The sequence below is a fragment of the Eptatretus burgeri genome, chromosome 1 (genome assembly GCF_056783735.1).
Source record: "Eptatretus burgeri isolate ZD-2024b chromosome 1, Ebu_testis_v1, whole genome shotgun sequence".
Taxonomy (NCBI): domain Eukaryota; kingdom Metazoa; phylum Chordata; class Myxini; order Myxiniformes; family Myxinidae; genus Eptatretus; species Eptatretus burgeri.
In genome coordinates this window covers 6555357-6568277 of record NC_140961.1, presented here as the reverse complement: position 1 = coordinate 6568277, position 12921 = coordinate 6555357, and the positions used below count along the sequence as shown (strand labels likewise).

The 12921-nt window shown below is 46.3% G+C and overlaps 1 long non-coding RNA gene across 2 annotated transcripts in view; it reads left to right on the top strand.

Moving 5' to 3' along the window:
• The window catches only part of LOC147033809 (uncharacterized), a 44801-nt gene extending 32317 nt beyond the window's left edge, over nt 1–12484 (top strand). For both annotated transcript variants that reach the window (XR_015058893.1, XR_015058879.1), the window contains one exon: nt 12019–12484. This is a non-coding gene — a long non-coding RNA (uncharacterized LOC147033809). The remainder of the gene's footprint in view (nt 1–12018) is intronic.
• The last annotated feature ends 437 nt before the right edge of the window (nt 12485–12921 follow it).

The following is a 12921-nucleotide window of genomic DNA, read 5'->3' as shown; positions in this document are numbered from 1 at the left end:
GCTGAGAGCTGGTGGAGAAGAGGTTGGAGGTGCAGGGGGAAATGGCATTGGGATTTGTGGATCTGGAGAAGGCTTATGACACTGTCCCAAGAGAGATGGTGATGGCAACACTGATGTGGATGGGAGTGCCAGAAGCAGAAGTCAGGTTGTTGGAAGGGATGTACAAGGGAACAGAGGGAAGTGTTTTGATTGGTCCAAGGATGTCGGAGGAGTTCAGCGTGAACATCGGTTTGAGGCAGGGAATCTCTCTCAGCTCACTCATGCTTATCATGGTGATGGAGATGGTAAGCAGGAGGGTGAACATCATGTATGTGCCTGATCTGGCTGTATATGGAGAGTGGGTGGGACATGCAGGAAGTACTGGGGGAGTGGAAGCAGGCATTTGAGAAACATGGGCTGAAGATGAATATGGAGAAGACTGAGGTGATGTGGGTCAGGCAGCAGAGAAAATAAATTAATATCAGTGGAGAGGGGAAGGAGATCAGACAGGGAAATAGGTTTGAGTATCTGGGGGAGAACACTGACTGGGAATGGTAGTTCGGAGGTAGACATGTGGAAGAGGATTCATGTGAGGGTGGTGGGAATGACGGAAGATAGAATGATATCAAGAAAATTAAAAGGGAAAGTTATGGTGACTTGTGTTATGCTGGCCTACCTTTACGGTCTCAAAACTGTGGCAATGACAAAGACTACAACAGAGGTTGCAGGTCTGCAATAACAACTGGTTCAGGAGGATCACAGGAGTGGAGAGGATGGATGCACTGAGGGAGGAGATTGGCAAAAACCTGGCTGAAGTGAGCTGGACACTTGGTGTAGACAGAGGAATTGAGAATGGCAAAGAGAGCGGATCGGTTGAGCGAGTAAGGGAGGAGGAAAAGAGGTCGACCGAGGTTGAGATGGGAAGATTGTGTGAGGAGCGATATCAATAAGGTGGGGGTAGTTGGAGAGAGAGGTGCGAGTAGAGAGAGATGGCTGAGGACAGAGGGAAGTGGAGGAGTATTGTGGTCAAAGCACAGCAGGAGCTTGATACTGTTGGACTTCACCCCTTCTGAAGGGAAGAGAAGAAGGAAAAGGAGAAGAAGTATGTATGTATATGTATATATATATATATATATATATATATATATATATATATATATATATATATATAATTATCCTGTTCGTTCGCACCTGAGTTAGCATCACATTACCTTCTTCGTCTGTATGCAGCCCAAGACTGCGAGGGAGCACCATTGGCTGAGGGTGCAGTGCTGTTCCACTGTTACAATTCCCTCTGCTGGTTAGGGCAGGAATTTGTAATTTGTTCATGGTGCTGGTGATAGCTTGCTGACTCTTCATGAAGGCCACCATTGGATTTTTAACATCCACTAACGAACGAATGCTATCAGATGGGACTCCCATTTAACATCCATCACAGGGACAGCAGACACATTGATGAATTGCCCTGCTTGTGAAACATTGGGATGACAGTTTATAGCTGGGTCAGGATTCAAACCCAGGCTAAACAGCTTGGAGGGAGTATGCGTACCTCTTGGCCACCCGGTCAGCCCATCATATGACCAATTAACTAATTATGACTGATTACTTTATTGATTTGTACCTTTATTCGGTGATTCACAATGTTCATCCAGATTGCTGGTGTTTCAGCTGATGACTTGATACCTGATAAGCCGGATGTAAATCGACATGGCTGTTGATTTCATTATCATTAGAATACCAGGCCTTTTGCAGCTGCCTGGACATTCAGTTACCTGCTTGTCCGATCACCTCAGCTTCAGCAAACATAAATCCGTGGCCTTGCCTGATGCGATACATTTCAACCTGGGAGAGGGGGTCCTTTCTCAGTACGGGCAACTGGTGTTCATGTAACCTTGTTTTCAGTCACTTGGAGGTCTCTCCAACGTGGTGGGCATTGCAATTGCTGCAATTATTTTTGTAGATAATGGACGATTTGTCCTCTTGATTTCATCAGGCTTTCAGTTGCTTAATCCGGTTTCTCATGGTAGCCACACGTCTGTGTGTGATTCCGACCTCAAATGGGACTCGCATTCAGGCTTCCATTACATTGTTCACACATGGCTGGGCATGCCAAAACTTTGGTTTGTGTTGCATGGCACAGTCAGTAGTAATCTGGTAAAGCATGCCAAAACGTTAACACAAATCAATAAAGTGTGTACCTGGATGGAATCTGGATGGAATGGGCCGACAACTGTCGGAGTCGTAGCATGACAAACAAACAAACAAACAAACACACAAACACCGGTCCTTGAATTATAGTGAGGAGAGGGGAAGAAAGGGGGAAGTGATTGTGAATTTAACGTTCCATCATTATTTCCTTTTAACATTGTTCTTAACAAACGGGAACAACAACAATGCAGGCATGATAGGCCGAACAGTCTTCTCATGCGCCAAAGTTCCCTGTGTTTATTTTTGCAACGTTGTTAAGAACAGGAAGAAATGGGGAGGGAGGTCAGAGAGTTGGGGGTGATGGTGCATGGAGTTGTTAGAGGGAGATTGAGACATTGGGAAGGGGTTAGAAGGGCGGGGGGGGACGATTGAGGACGGGATTAGAAAGGGGATTGAGTACTAGGGGCTTGGGGCAGTCGAGGACTTTAAGAAGAAAGGGTGAGGGATGCCAGAGTTGGCTTGGTGGAGGGAGGGCAGAGAGGGGACAGAGTTAGGATTAAGTGGTTTGGGGATTTTGAGGGGTGGGGGAGGGAAGTTGAGGATATTGGGGTAGAGATATATATATATATATATATATATATATATATATATATATATATATATATATATATATATATATATATATATATATATATATATATATATATTTCAGAGCTGGCAGGGAGGGTGGGGTAAGGACATGGGATTGTGTGTGGGTGGGGGTGAGGGACCTGATGTCACATTTTATGTGATGCAGAATTTCCATGGTTCTGTGATAGTCCCATTGTGTCTTTTGGGTCCTCTAGGTATTTTGGGCACTCTGGATCTTTTGGGTGTTTGGGATCCCCAGTGTCTTTTGCGTCCTTTGGGTCTTTTTGTTACTCTTTTGGGTCCTCAAGTGGGTTTTTGGGGTTTTTGTGTCTTTTGGTTCTTCTGGGTCTTTTCGGTCTTTTGGGTCTTCAGGGTATTTTTGGGTCTCCAGGGTTTTTGGGGTATTTCAAAGTCTTTGGGGTCTTTTGGGTCTTTGGGTCTTTTTGGTCTTTAGGTCCTTGAGGTTTCTGGGGTATTTTTTGGTCTTCGGGGTCTTTTTGACCTTTTGGGTCTTTAAGGGTGTTTGGGATCTTTTGGGTGCTTGGGGTCGTTTGGGTCTTGGAGATGGGGAGGGTGGGGGTCTTTTGGGTCCTTCAGGGACTTTAGCTTGAGTATATCAGGTTACAATGGTGTGTGATGTCAGGTCAGCTGTCCAACCAATGGGTGAAGAGTGGACATACATACATACATACATACACACATGCACTTGCTCCATTATATATCGGTTTTGTATTATTTAAACCACTAATATATATTTTAGCAAATGTGTTTTTTTTCCCTTTGCCTTCAGTTACCTTGTGGGTTGAGGCTACTTTGAAGATTGTACAAATATTGTAACTTTCAAAGTTGTCTCATAACTGGGGTTACTTTGAACATGACAATGTATTTCCTTTTTGAAATATATTGTTGCGGATTCGCGCCCGCCGGCGTGCTGACGGCCACGTAACTCGAATCGCGGCACGTCGCCCACCGGACGGACAATCCAGTCGTGACCCTCTCGGACTAACGCCGGGAACCAGTCACGGGTGGACCTTTCGGTCTCACCGCGATCGAGCCAATCAGCCCCCGCGTGGGATAGGGTTGCTCGCCAAATTCGACCTACCTAAGTACCCACACGGAGGGTAGACCGGGCGATCGCACCTCGCCGCAGGTCGACTTCGGACACGGGCCACTTAAGCGACCCGTTCCGTACTATCGGGATAACCGAGCGGTGTTATTCGTCGACCTCGACGGTTCGATTAATTATCGGGTGTATTCAGCCCACTACCAACCCTTTACGTGAAGCAAGATGAGGATTCAATGAAAGAAATGACGAAGCGAAGCGGGAAACAGTTCAACACAAAGCACATTTATTCGCGATGAACGGAAAGCACACATATTCAATTCCACCAAAAGCACATAGAAAAGGAAAAGAAACACAATGCAATTTTACACAAAAAGCAAATGCGACAATGCAGATCTAATACCGACTACGCGAGCACACGGCAACACATACAATTTTACTTCACAGACGGCGCCGACAACACATACCCAAAACCAAGAAAAAGAACACCCTCAAAGATGAGGCGGGCCTGAGGCCGAGACCGGGTCGGGCCTACCCGTCTGGTGATGAGACGCGGAGCGGCGATGGTGCCTCAACTCCGCGGGCCTTGCGGGCAGTGTCTGGTAGGGGGTGGGAAAGGGGCCCCCTTGGTCGCACTATCTCAGCGCGGGGGGAAACAGGAGGGGGTTGCTGATGCTCGGGGAAGGGAGGATTTCTACTCTGCCTCGAGTCCCGCGCCGAGCGTCTCAACCTCGGCCAGGTCGCGCCGTCGGCCTCCCTGGTGTGCAGCTCCCTGCACGACGCGAGCACCCCCTCGTCTGCCCTCGCCGCCTCTCCACAGCTCCGTCCCCTTCGCTCCGACTCCAACGCACACGACGACGACCAACTCCTTCTTGCTTCTTCTTCCCAACTCCACCGACTGCGAAGTCTTAACTCCCTATTCACTTGACTGACGAACGCGGTCTCTTATATAAGCCCCGTGGCTTCGCTCTCTCATCTTTGACCCCCTGCCTTCGACCTTTCACCTCGCTCCCCATTGGCCCGAGAAAAAGTGGGCGTGAATGCTTTTTGATCCATAAATTTGCATATAGCGATCGCCCTCCAACGCCCTGGAGGCGGGGCCAAATCGCCCCTCGCTCACCGATTGGACGGAACAAAAGTGGGCGTGTGTCGCTTTTGATCCGTTTTTGAAGTGGAAAATCCGTGGTTTTGTACACGCTGTTTGGCGCGTGCCCTGCACGAGTCCAACACCGGTACCCACAAGCGGCGCAAGAACGGTGGCGATGTGACGGTTGCGAGGTGTGACGTGAAGCGGCGCCGCGGTGGGTGGTTGATGTTGTGGTTGGTGGTGGTAACAATGGCGGTTGGTCCAAAATAAAGATAGTAAAAGAAAAACGGCTATCCTGAAGAGTCGCAGCACGCATGAATAACATTTATTCCCACTAGACAACGGGTTTCGGCCTAACTAAACATATACTTACCGAGATATCTCACCTAAGGGACCTGAATGGTGGTTTGCGAATTTGGTAACCACAACAATATTAACCACACTTCATCAAACCCTCATCTGTTTGACTCTGACTTAAAAAAATAATTATATATATATATATATATATATATATGCCTGGTGTTGGCTTAATGGTTAGGGTGGTGGGCTTAGGATCCGAGTATCCTGAGTTCAAATCCCACTCGGCTGTTGAATTAATACCACGTGGGGTTGACTCTGCCTGTCATCCTTCCGAGGTCGGCAAAATGAGTACCAGCATGCTGGTATCCTGTGTCGGAGTGGCGACCCGTCCAGGATTGTACCCAATCGCCAAGGAGACTGCTTCGGCAGCACCAACGCTCTGCACAGAGTATGGTCCCAGTGGATGGATATATATATATATATATATATATATATATATATATATATATATATATATATATATATATATATATATATATATATATATATATATAATGCATCTGCATCGTCTGGAGAAAATATTGGAGAATTGCAGCCCAGTTCGACCAGCTACAGATAAGTATGAACAAGCAAGCATACATACATCACTCATGTCAAGGGGAACCACCCTCCCCCCATGCTGAAACAGCTGTCACGTGATTCACAAATACTGCTTCCTCCTGCTCACTTAGTGCTGTTGGACGACATGGTTTGCTGTAGTTTCCCATTAATTTTGTATCACGTGTCCGATGAGATGTTATCTTTCTTACTCGCTTTCCTTAAGTTGAGATCACCGGATCTTCCTGCCCTCACAGCCAGTATGATCTGGTCACACTTGGGGGCCGTTTGTACCCTCGAACCATCTTACTGGGCAAGTTCTTTTCACATAAAAATATATTCATTCGGTTTATTGCTTGATTTTATTGTCTTTTTTTGTGAAAGCCTGTGCGCATATTTTAAACAAGTTTCAAATCATCCATTTATGTTCAAGCAACGTTAATGTATTGTGGTGTAACACTGAACACTGTTCAAAGTTACCCAGAAATGTGTTTAATGTTACCTCAAAATATTCAAACTTGTGCTATCACAAAATTATAAACTACAGTCAAAGTAAATGTTGTGCACATCTTCACAACCAAATATGGTAAGGTGTGGTTACATTAAAGGATCTCATGTCAATGTGTCAACATCCCACAGAACAAGGAGAAATTTACACAACAAACTTTTTGCTAATTTCAGGCTGCAATTTTGAAATTCACTGTGGAACTCATGCAAAAATAAATGAAAAATATTTGTGGCAAAAATAATTATTGATGGCTATAAAATATCATTATGATTAAAAAAAAAATTTTTAAGCAAGTGAATTGAAAAAAATAATCAACGGAAAAGTTTTAGGGTGGTGTGACGTCACACACAATTGTTCAAAGTTTCCCGCTGTTCAGAGTAGCCCTTCTCTATGGTAATCGGTGGTAATTAGTTGATTGGTAATGTGATGTCCACTCAGAGGCTGACAACCAGGATGATAAATTTTATGATTGTGAGTAGTATCAAAAGGGAGGCTTTGCCGCAGTAATGTCTACCATTTTTCAATTCGCTCGCTTCTGCTCACTCATATTTCTCCTTTTCAAACTGGTACACATTACTTTGTCATAGCGCTCCCTTTTGATACGACTCCCCCTTCCAGGGGTTGGGCTTCGCACCCTTTCATATGATCATTTCTTTCATCAAATTGAGTAGTCATAAGTGTTTTATTTTCAGGAATAACTTAATTTATTCATAAATTTAAAATAATGCAAGGGAAGCCCGTTAACTCCCCCCCCCCCACAACCGTCATTGCTTTCTTATTTACCCCCCTGTGTATATAAATATATAATCTCCATCCATCCATTGGGACTATACTCTGTGCAGAGCATTGTTGCTCCTGAAGCAGTCTTCTTGGCTATTGGGCACAATCCTGGACGGGTCACCACTCCGGCACAGGATACCAGCAAGCTGGCACTCACTTTGTCGACCTCAGAAGGATGACAGGCAGAGCTATCCCCACCTGGCATTGATTCAACAGCTAGGGGGATTTGAACTCAGGATCCTAGGATCCCAAGCCCACCACCCAAACCATTAAGCCAACCCAACACTAGCCAACACAGTATATAAAAGTCCGCATTGCTTTATTATTTCCCTCTGTATAAAAATGTTTTAACTTCTTATTGTATTCATTTTTCAAAACCCTTTGAAAACTTAGTTTATTAATTAATTTGGATGCTTGTTTCCAAGATGTAGCAAGTCTTGTGTTTTATTTACTCCTAACATTTTCCATTGACTTTCCAAATACAATATATATATATATATATATATATATATATATATATATATATATATATATATATATATATATATATATATATATATATATATATATATATATATATATATATACCGGGCGTAGTGGCGTGCGTCTGTAATCCAGCAACTCGGAGGCTTGGGTTGAGGGATCGCTTGAGGATGGGCGCTCTGCACTGGGCCGTGCTATGTGAGGGTGTAGGGCAGGCCGGAATCATGGTGAAACCCAATCCTTATCCCTGTGTCATAAGAGGCGACCAGGTTGCGTCAGGAAGGGCATCCGGTGTAAAACCTATGCCAAAACAGTATGCGGATCATCCGCGATGGCGACCCCTAACGGGAGCAGCTGAAAGACGAACAACACAACATATATATATATATATATATATATATATATATATATATATATATATATATATATATATATATATATATATATATATATATATATATATATATATATATATATTGTTGTGGTTACCAGATTCGCAAACCACCATTCAGGTCCCTTAGGTGAGGTATCTCGGTAAGTACATGTGTAGTTAGGCCCGAACCCGTTGTCTAGTGGGAATACATGTCATTTATACGTGCTGCGACTCTTCAGGATAGCCGTTTTTCTTTCACTATCTTTATTTTGGACCAACCGCCATGATCACAACCACAACATCAACCACCAACCACAACCACCGCTTCACCACAACCGCCACGACCTTCCCGTCACACCTCGCCACCGTAGCATCGCCACCGTTCTTGCCCCGCTGTGGGTACCGGTGTTGGACTCATGCAGAACGCGCGTCGAACAGCGTGTACAAAATCACGGATTTTCTGCTTCAAAAACGGATCAAAAACGACACACGCCCACTTTTTGCCGTCCAATCGGTGAGCGAGGGGCGATTTGGCCCCGCCTCCAGAACGATCGATATATGCAAATTTGTGGATCAAAAAGCCTTCACGCCCACTTTTTCTCGGGCCAATGGGGAGCGAGGTGAAAGGTCAAAGGGAGGGGGTCAAAGGCGAAGTTACGGGGGGATAAAAGGACGGTGTTCGTCAGTCAGAAGAGAGTCGCAAACGAGAACGAGAAGGAGAGTCGCAAACGAGAACGAGAGGGAGTCGAGAACGAGAAGGAGTCGGAACGGAGGGGACGAGTGTGGAAGACTGGAGCCCGAAGCCTGCAGTGGCTGGAGAAGCTGAAGAGAGTCGGACGAGGGGGTGCTCGCGTCGGTGCCAGGAGCTGCACGCCCGAGGGAGGCCGGCAGCGCGACCTGGCCGAGGTGGAGACGCACACCAGGGATAATAAAGATCCTCTATACCCCGAGCATCAGCAACCCCCTCCTGTTTCCCCCCCGCGCTGAGATAGTGCGACCAAGGGGACCCCGTTTCCACACCCTGCCAGTCACTGTCCACGAGGCCCGCGGGTTGCGGGGCCATCGCCGCTCCGCGTCTCATCACCAGACGGGTAGGCCCGACCCGGTCTCGGCCTCAGGCCTGCCTCATTCTTGAGGGTATTTCTTTTCCTTGGTTTTGGGTATGTGTTGTCGGCGCCGTCTGTGAAGTAGAATTGTATAAGTGTTGCCGTGTGCTCGGTAGTCGGTATTAGCTCTGCACTGTGTTTTCACTTTTATGTTTGCTTTTTGTGTAAATGGAATTGTGTTTTCTTTTTTTGTGTGCATTTGGTGGAATTGTATTTGTGTGCTTTCCGTTCGTCGCGAATAAATGTGCTTTATTGTTGAACTGTTCTCCCGCTTCGCTTCGTCTTTTCCCCCATTGAACCCTCATCTTGCTTCACGTAAAGGGTTGGTAGTGGGCTGAATACGCCCGATAATTAATCGAACCCTCGAGGTCGACGATAACACCGCTCGGTTATTCTGATAGTACGGAACGGGTCGCTTAAGTGGCCCGTGTCCGAAGTCGACCTGCGGCGAGGTGCGATCGCCCGGTCTACCCTCCGCGTGGGTACTTAGGTAGGTCGAATTCGGCGAGCAACCCTATCCCACGCGGGGGCTGATTGGCTCGATCGCGGTGAGACCGAAAGGTCCACCCGTGACTGGTTCCCGGCGTTAGTCCGAGAGGGTCACGACTGGATTGTCCGTCCGGTGGGCGACGTGCCGCGATTCGAGTTACGTGGCCGTCGCACGCCGGCGCGAAGACCGCAACAATATATATATATATATATATATATATATATATATATATATATATATATATATATATATATATATATATATATATATATATATATATATATATATATATATATATATATATATATATATATATATATATATATATATATATATATATTGTAACGGATTTCGCGCCCGCCGGCGTGCGACGGCCACGTAACTCGAATCGCAGCACGTCGCCCACCGGACGGACAATCCAGTCGTGACCCTCTCGGGCTAACGCCGGGAACCAGTCACGGGTGGACCTTTCGGTCTCACCGCGATCGAGCCAATCGGCCCCCGCGTGGGATAGGGTTGCTCGCCAAATTCGACCTACCTAAGTACCCACGCGGAGGGTAGACCGGGCGATCGCACCTCGCCGCAGGTCGACTTCGGACACGGGCCACTTAAGCGACCCGTTCCGTACTATCAGAATAACCGAGCGGTGTTATCGTCGACCTCGACGGTACGATTAATTGTCGGGCGTACTCAGCCCACTACCAACCCTTTACGTGAAGCAAGATGAGGGTTCAATGGGAGAAATGACGAAGCGAAGCGGGAAACAGTTCAACAATAAAGCACATTTATTCGCGACGAACGGAAAGCACACATATTCAATTCCACCAAAAGCACACAGAAAAAACACAATTCCATTTACACAAAAAGCAAATATAAAAGCGAAAACACAATGCAGAGCTAATACCGACTACCGAGCACACGGCAACACTTATACAATTCTACCTCACAGACGGCGCCGACAACACATACCCAAAACCAAGGAAAGAATACCCTCAAGGATGAGGCGGGCCTGAGGCCGAGACCGGGTCGCGCCTACCCGTCTGGTGATGAGACGCGGAGCGGCGATGGCGCCCCAACCCGCGGGCCTCGCGGACAGTGTCTGGCAGGGGGTGGGAAAGGGGCCCCCTTGGTCGCACTATCTCAGCGCGGGGGGAAACAGGAGGGGGTTGCTGATGCTCGGGGTATAGAGGATCTTTATTATCCCTGGTGTGCGTCTCCACCTCGGCCAGGTCGCGCTGCCGGCCTCCCTCGGGCGTGCAGTTCCCGGCACCGACGCGAGCACCCCCTCGTCTGCCTTCGCCGCTGCCGCCTCTCCGCCTCTGGACTCTCCGACTCTGGACTCTTCTTTGGACTCTCCCGTTGGACTCTTCTTTGGACTCTCCCGTTGGACTCTTCTTTGGACTCTCCTGTTGGACTCTTCTTTGGACTCTCCTCCTCTCCGCCTCTCGACTCCTGACTGACGAACACGGTCCTTTTATCCCCCCCGTAGCTTCGCCTTTGACCTTTCACCTCGCTCCCCATTGGCCCGAGAAAAAGTGGGCGTGAAGGCTTTTTGATCCACAAATTTGCATATATCGATCGTCCTGGAGGCGGAGCCAAATCGCCCCTCGCTCACCGATTGGACGGCAAAAAGTGGGCGTGTGTCGTTTTTGATCCGTTTTTGAAGCACAAAATCCGTGATTTTGTACACGCTGTTCGACGCGCGCTCTGCACGAGTCCAACACCGGTACCCACAGCGGGGCAAGAACGGTGGCGATGCTACGGTTGCGAGGTGTGACGTGAAGGTCGTGGCGGTTGTGGTGAAGCGGCGTTGTGGTTGGTGGTTGATGTTGTGGTTGTGGTGGTAATCATGGCGGTTGGTCCAAAATAAAGATAGTAAAAGAAAAACGGCTATCCTGAAGAGTCGCAGCACGCATAAATGACATGTATTCCCACTAGACAACGGGTTTGGACCTAACTACACATGTACTTACCGAGATACCTCACCGAAGGGGCCTGAATGGTGGTTTGCGAATTTGGTAACCACAACAATATATATATATATATATATATATATATATATATATATATATATATATATATATATATATATATATATATATATATATATATATATATATATATATATATATATATATATATATATATATATATATATACACACACACATACATGTGTATGTATGACGTCAAGATATTTTGCTCAGGTAACACACTACCTTGGTACAGCCAGGATGGAGGTCGAGACGTTCAGGTCCAAGAGGTTCCAACTTTTAACATCAGCAACGAATGAGCGATCGCATTTTCCTTTGTCCTAGTCGCTGTTTATAAAGCAATTGGTCATCTTAATATGAAAGCCTGGTGATGTCTTTGTGGTTAGGGTGGTGGCTTGGGATCCGAGGATCCTGAGTTCAAGCCCCGTTGGCCACTGAATTAATACACCAGGTGGTTGACTCAGCTTATCATCCTTCCAAGGTCGGCGAAATGAGTACCAGTGTGTACTGGAAGAGGGACACTGCATCAGCGACACAGTCGCACAAGAAAATGATAGAACCCAGCAGCTAAGCTGCCATACGCAAGAAGAAGATCTTAATATGAACCGCATTTGCTTTAGAAATGTTATGGAGGTTCTCTTTGTGAGTTTCAAAGATGATAACACCCGATCTCTGAGCCATTTACCACATTAACATGTTAAAAAAAATGAGAGCCAATTTTGTTTTTTAACCACCACATGACAATTGGCAGTTGTTTATAAGTAATGCTTGTGCACATCTCCTTGAAAAGTCTATAATGCAATGTTTTTTTTTTTTTTTTAAAGCATTTAACATTGAAATTCCCCCAAAACAATGGAGAAAGCTACTCAAGGATTTTGGGTTGTATACATTGTGTACGGGTATTACACTGATTCAATCAGCTGATGCCAATAAATGAAAAATTGCTGATATCAGTCAAGTTTGTGTGTGTGTATTGTTTCTAAAGCATTACATTTTCTCTCTGCTCACTCCCCTCCCCCTACCGTCTCGCTCTCGCTCTCTCATTCTATCCCTCTCCAGCGTCCAGGGTGGTGATTATGTCTGGACGGTGTTTGTCTCGAGACGGACAGGCAGTGTTTATCTCCGAGCAGTGTTTGGCTCCAGACGTGGCCGGCAGAGTTTGTCTCTGGACAGCTTGGCTCTGGACGCATCTCGGCGGTGTTTGTCTGGTTGGTGTTTGTCTCCGGACATGTCCGGGCGGTGTTTGTCTCCGGGCGGTATTTACATTAAAATGCATTTCAGACATTAGTTTGTTTCCATCTTCATGTTATTCTATGCAGAATCATTTTGTTGAGACACTGAATCATAATTAACACTTCACCGCACGTCTACCTTTCCTTACTGT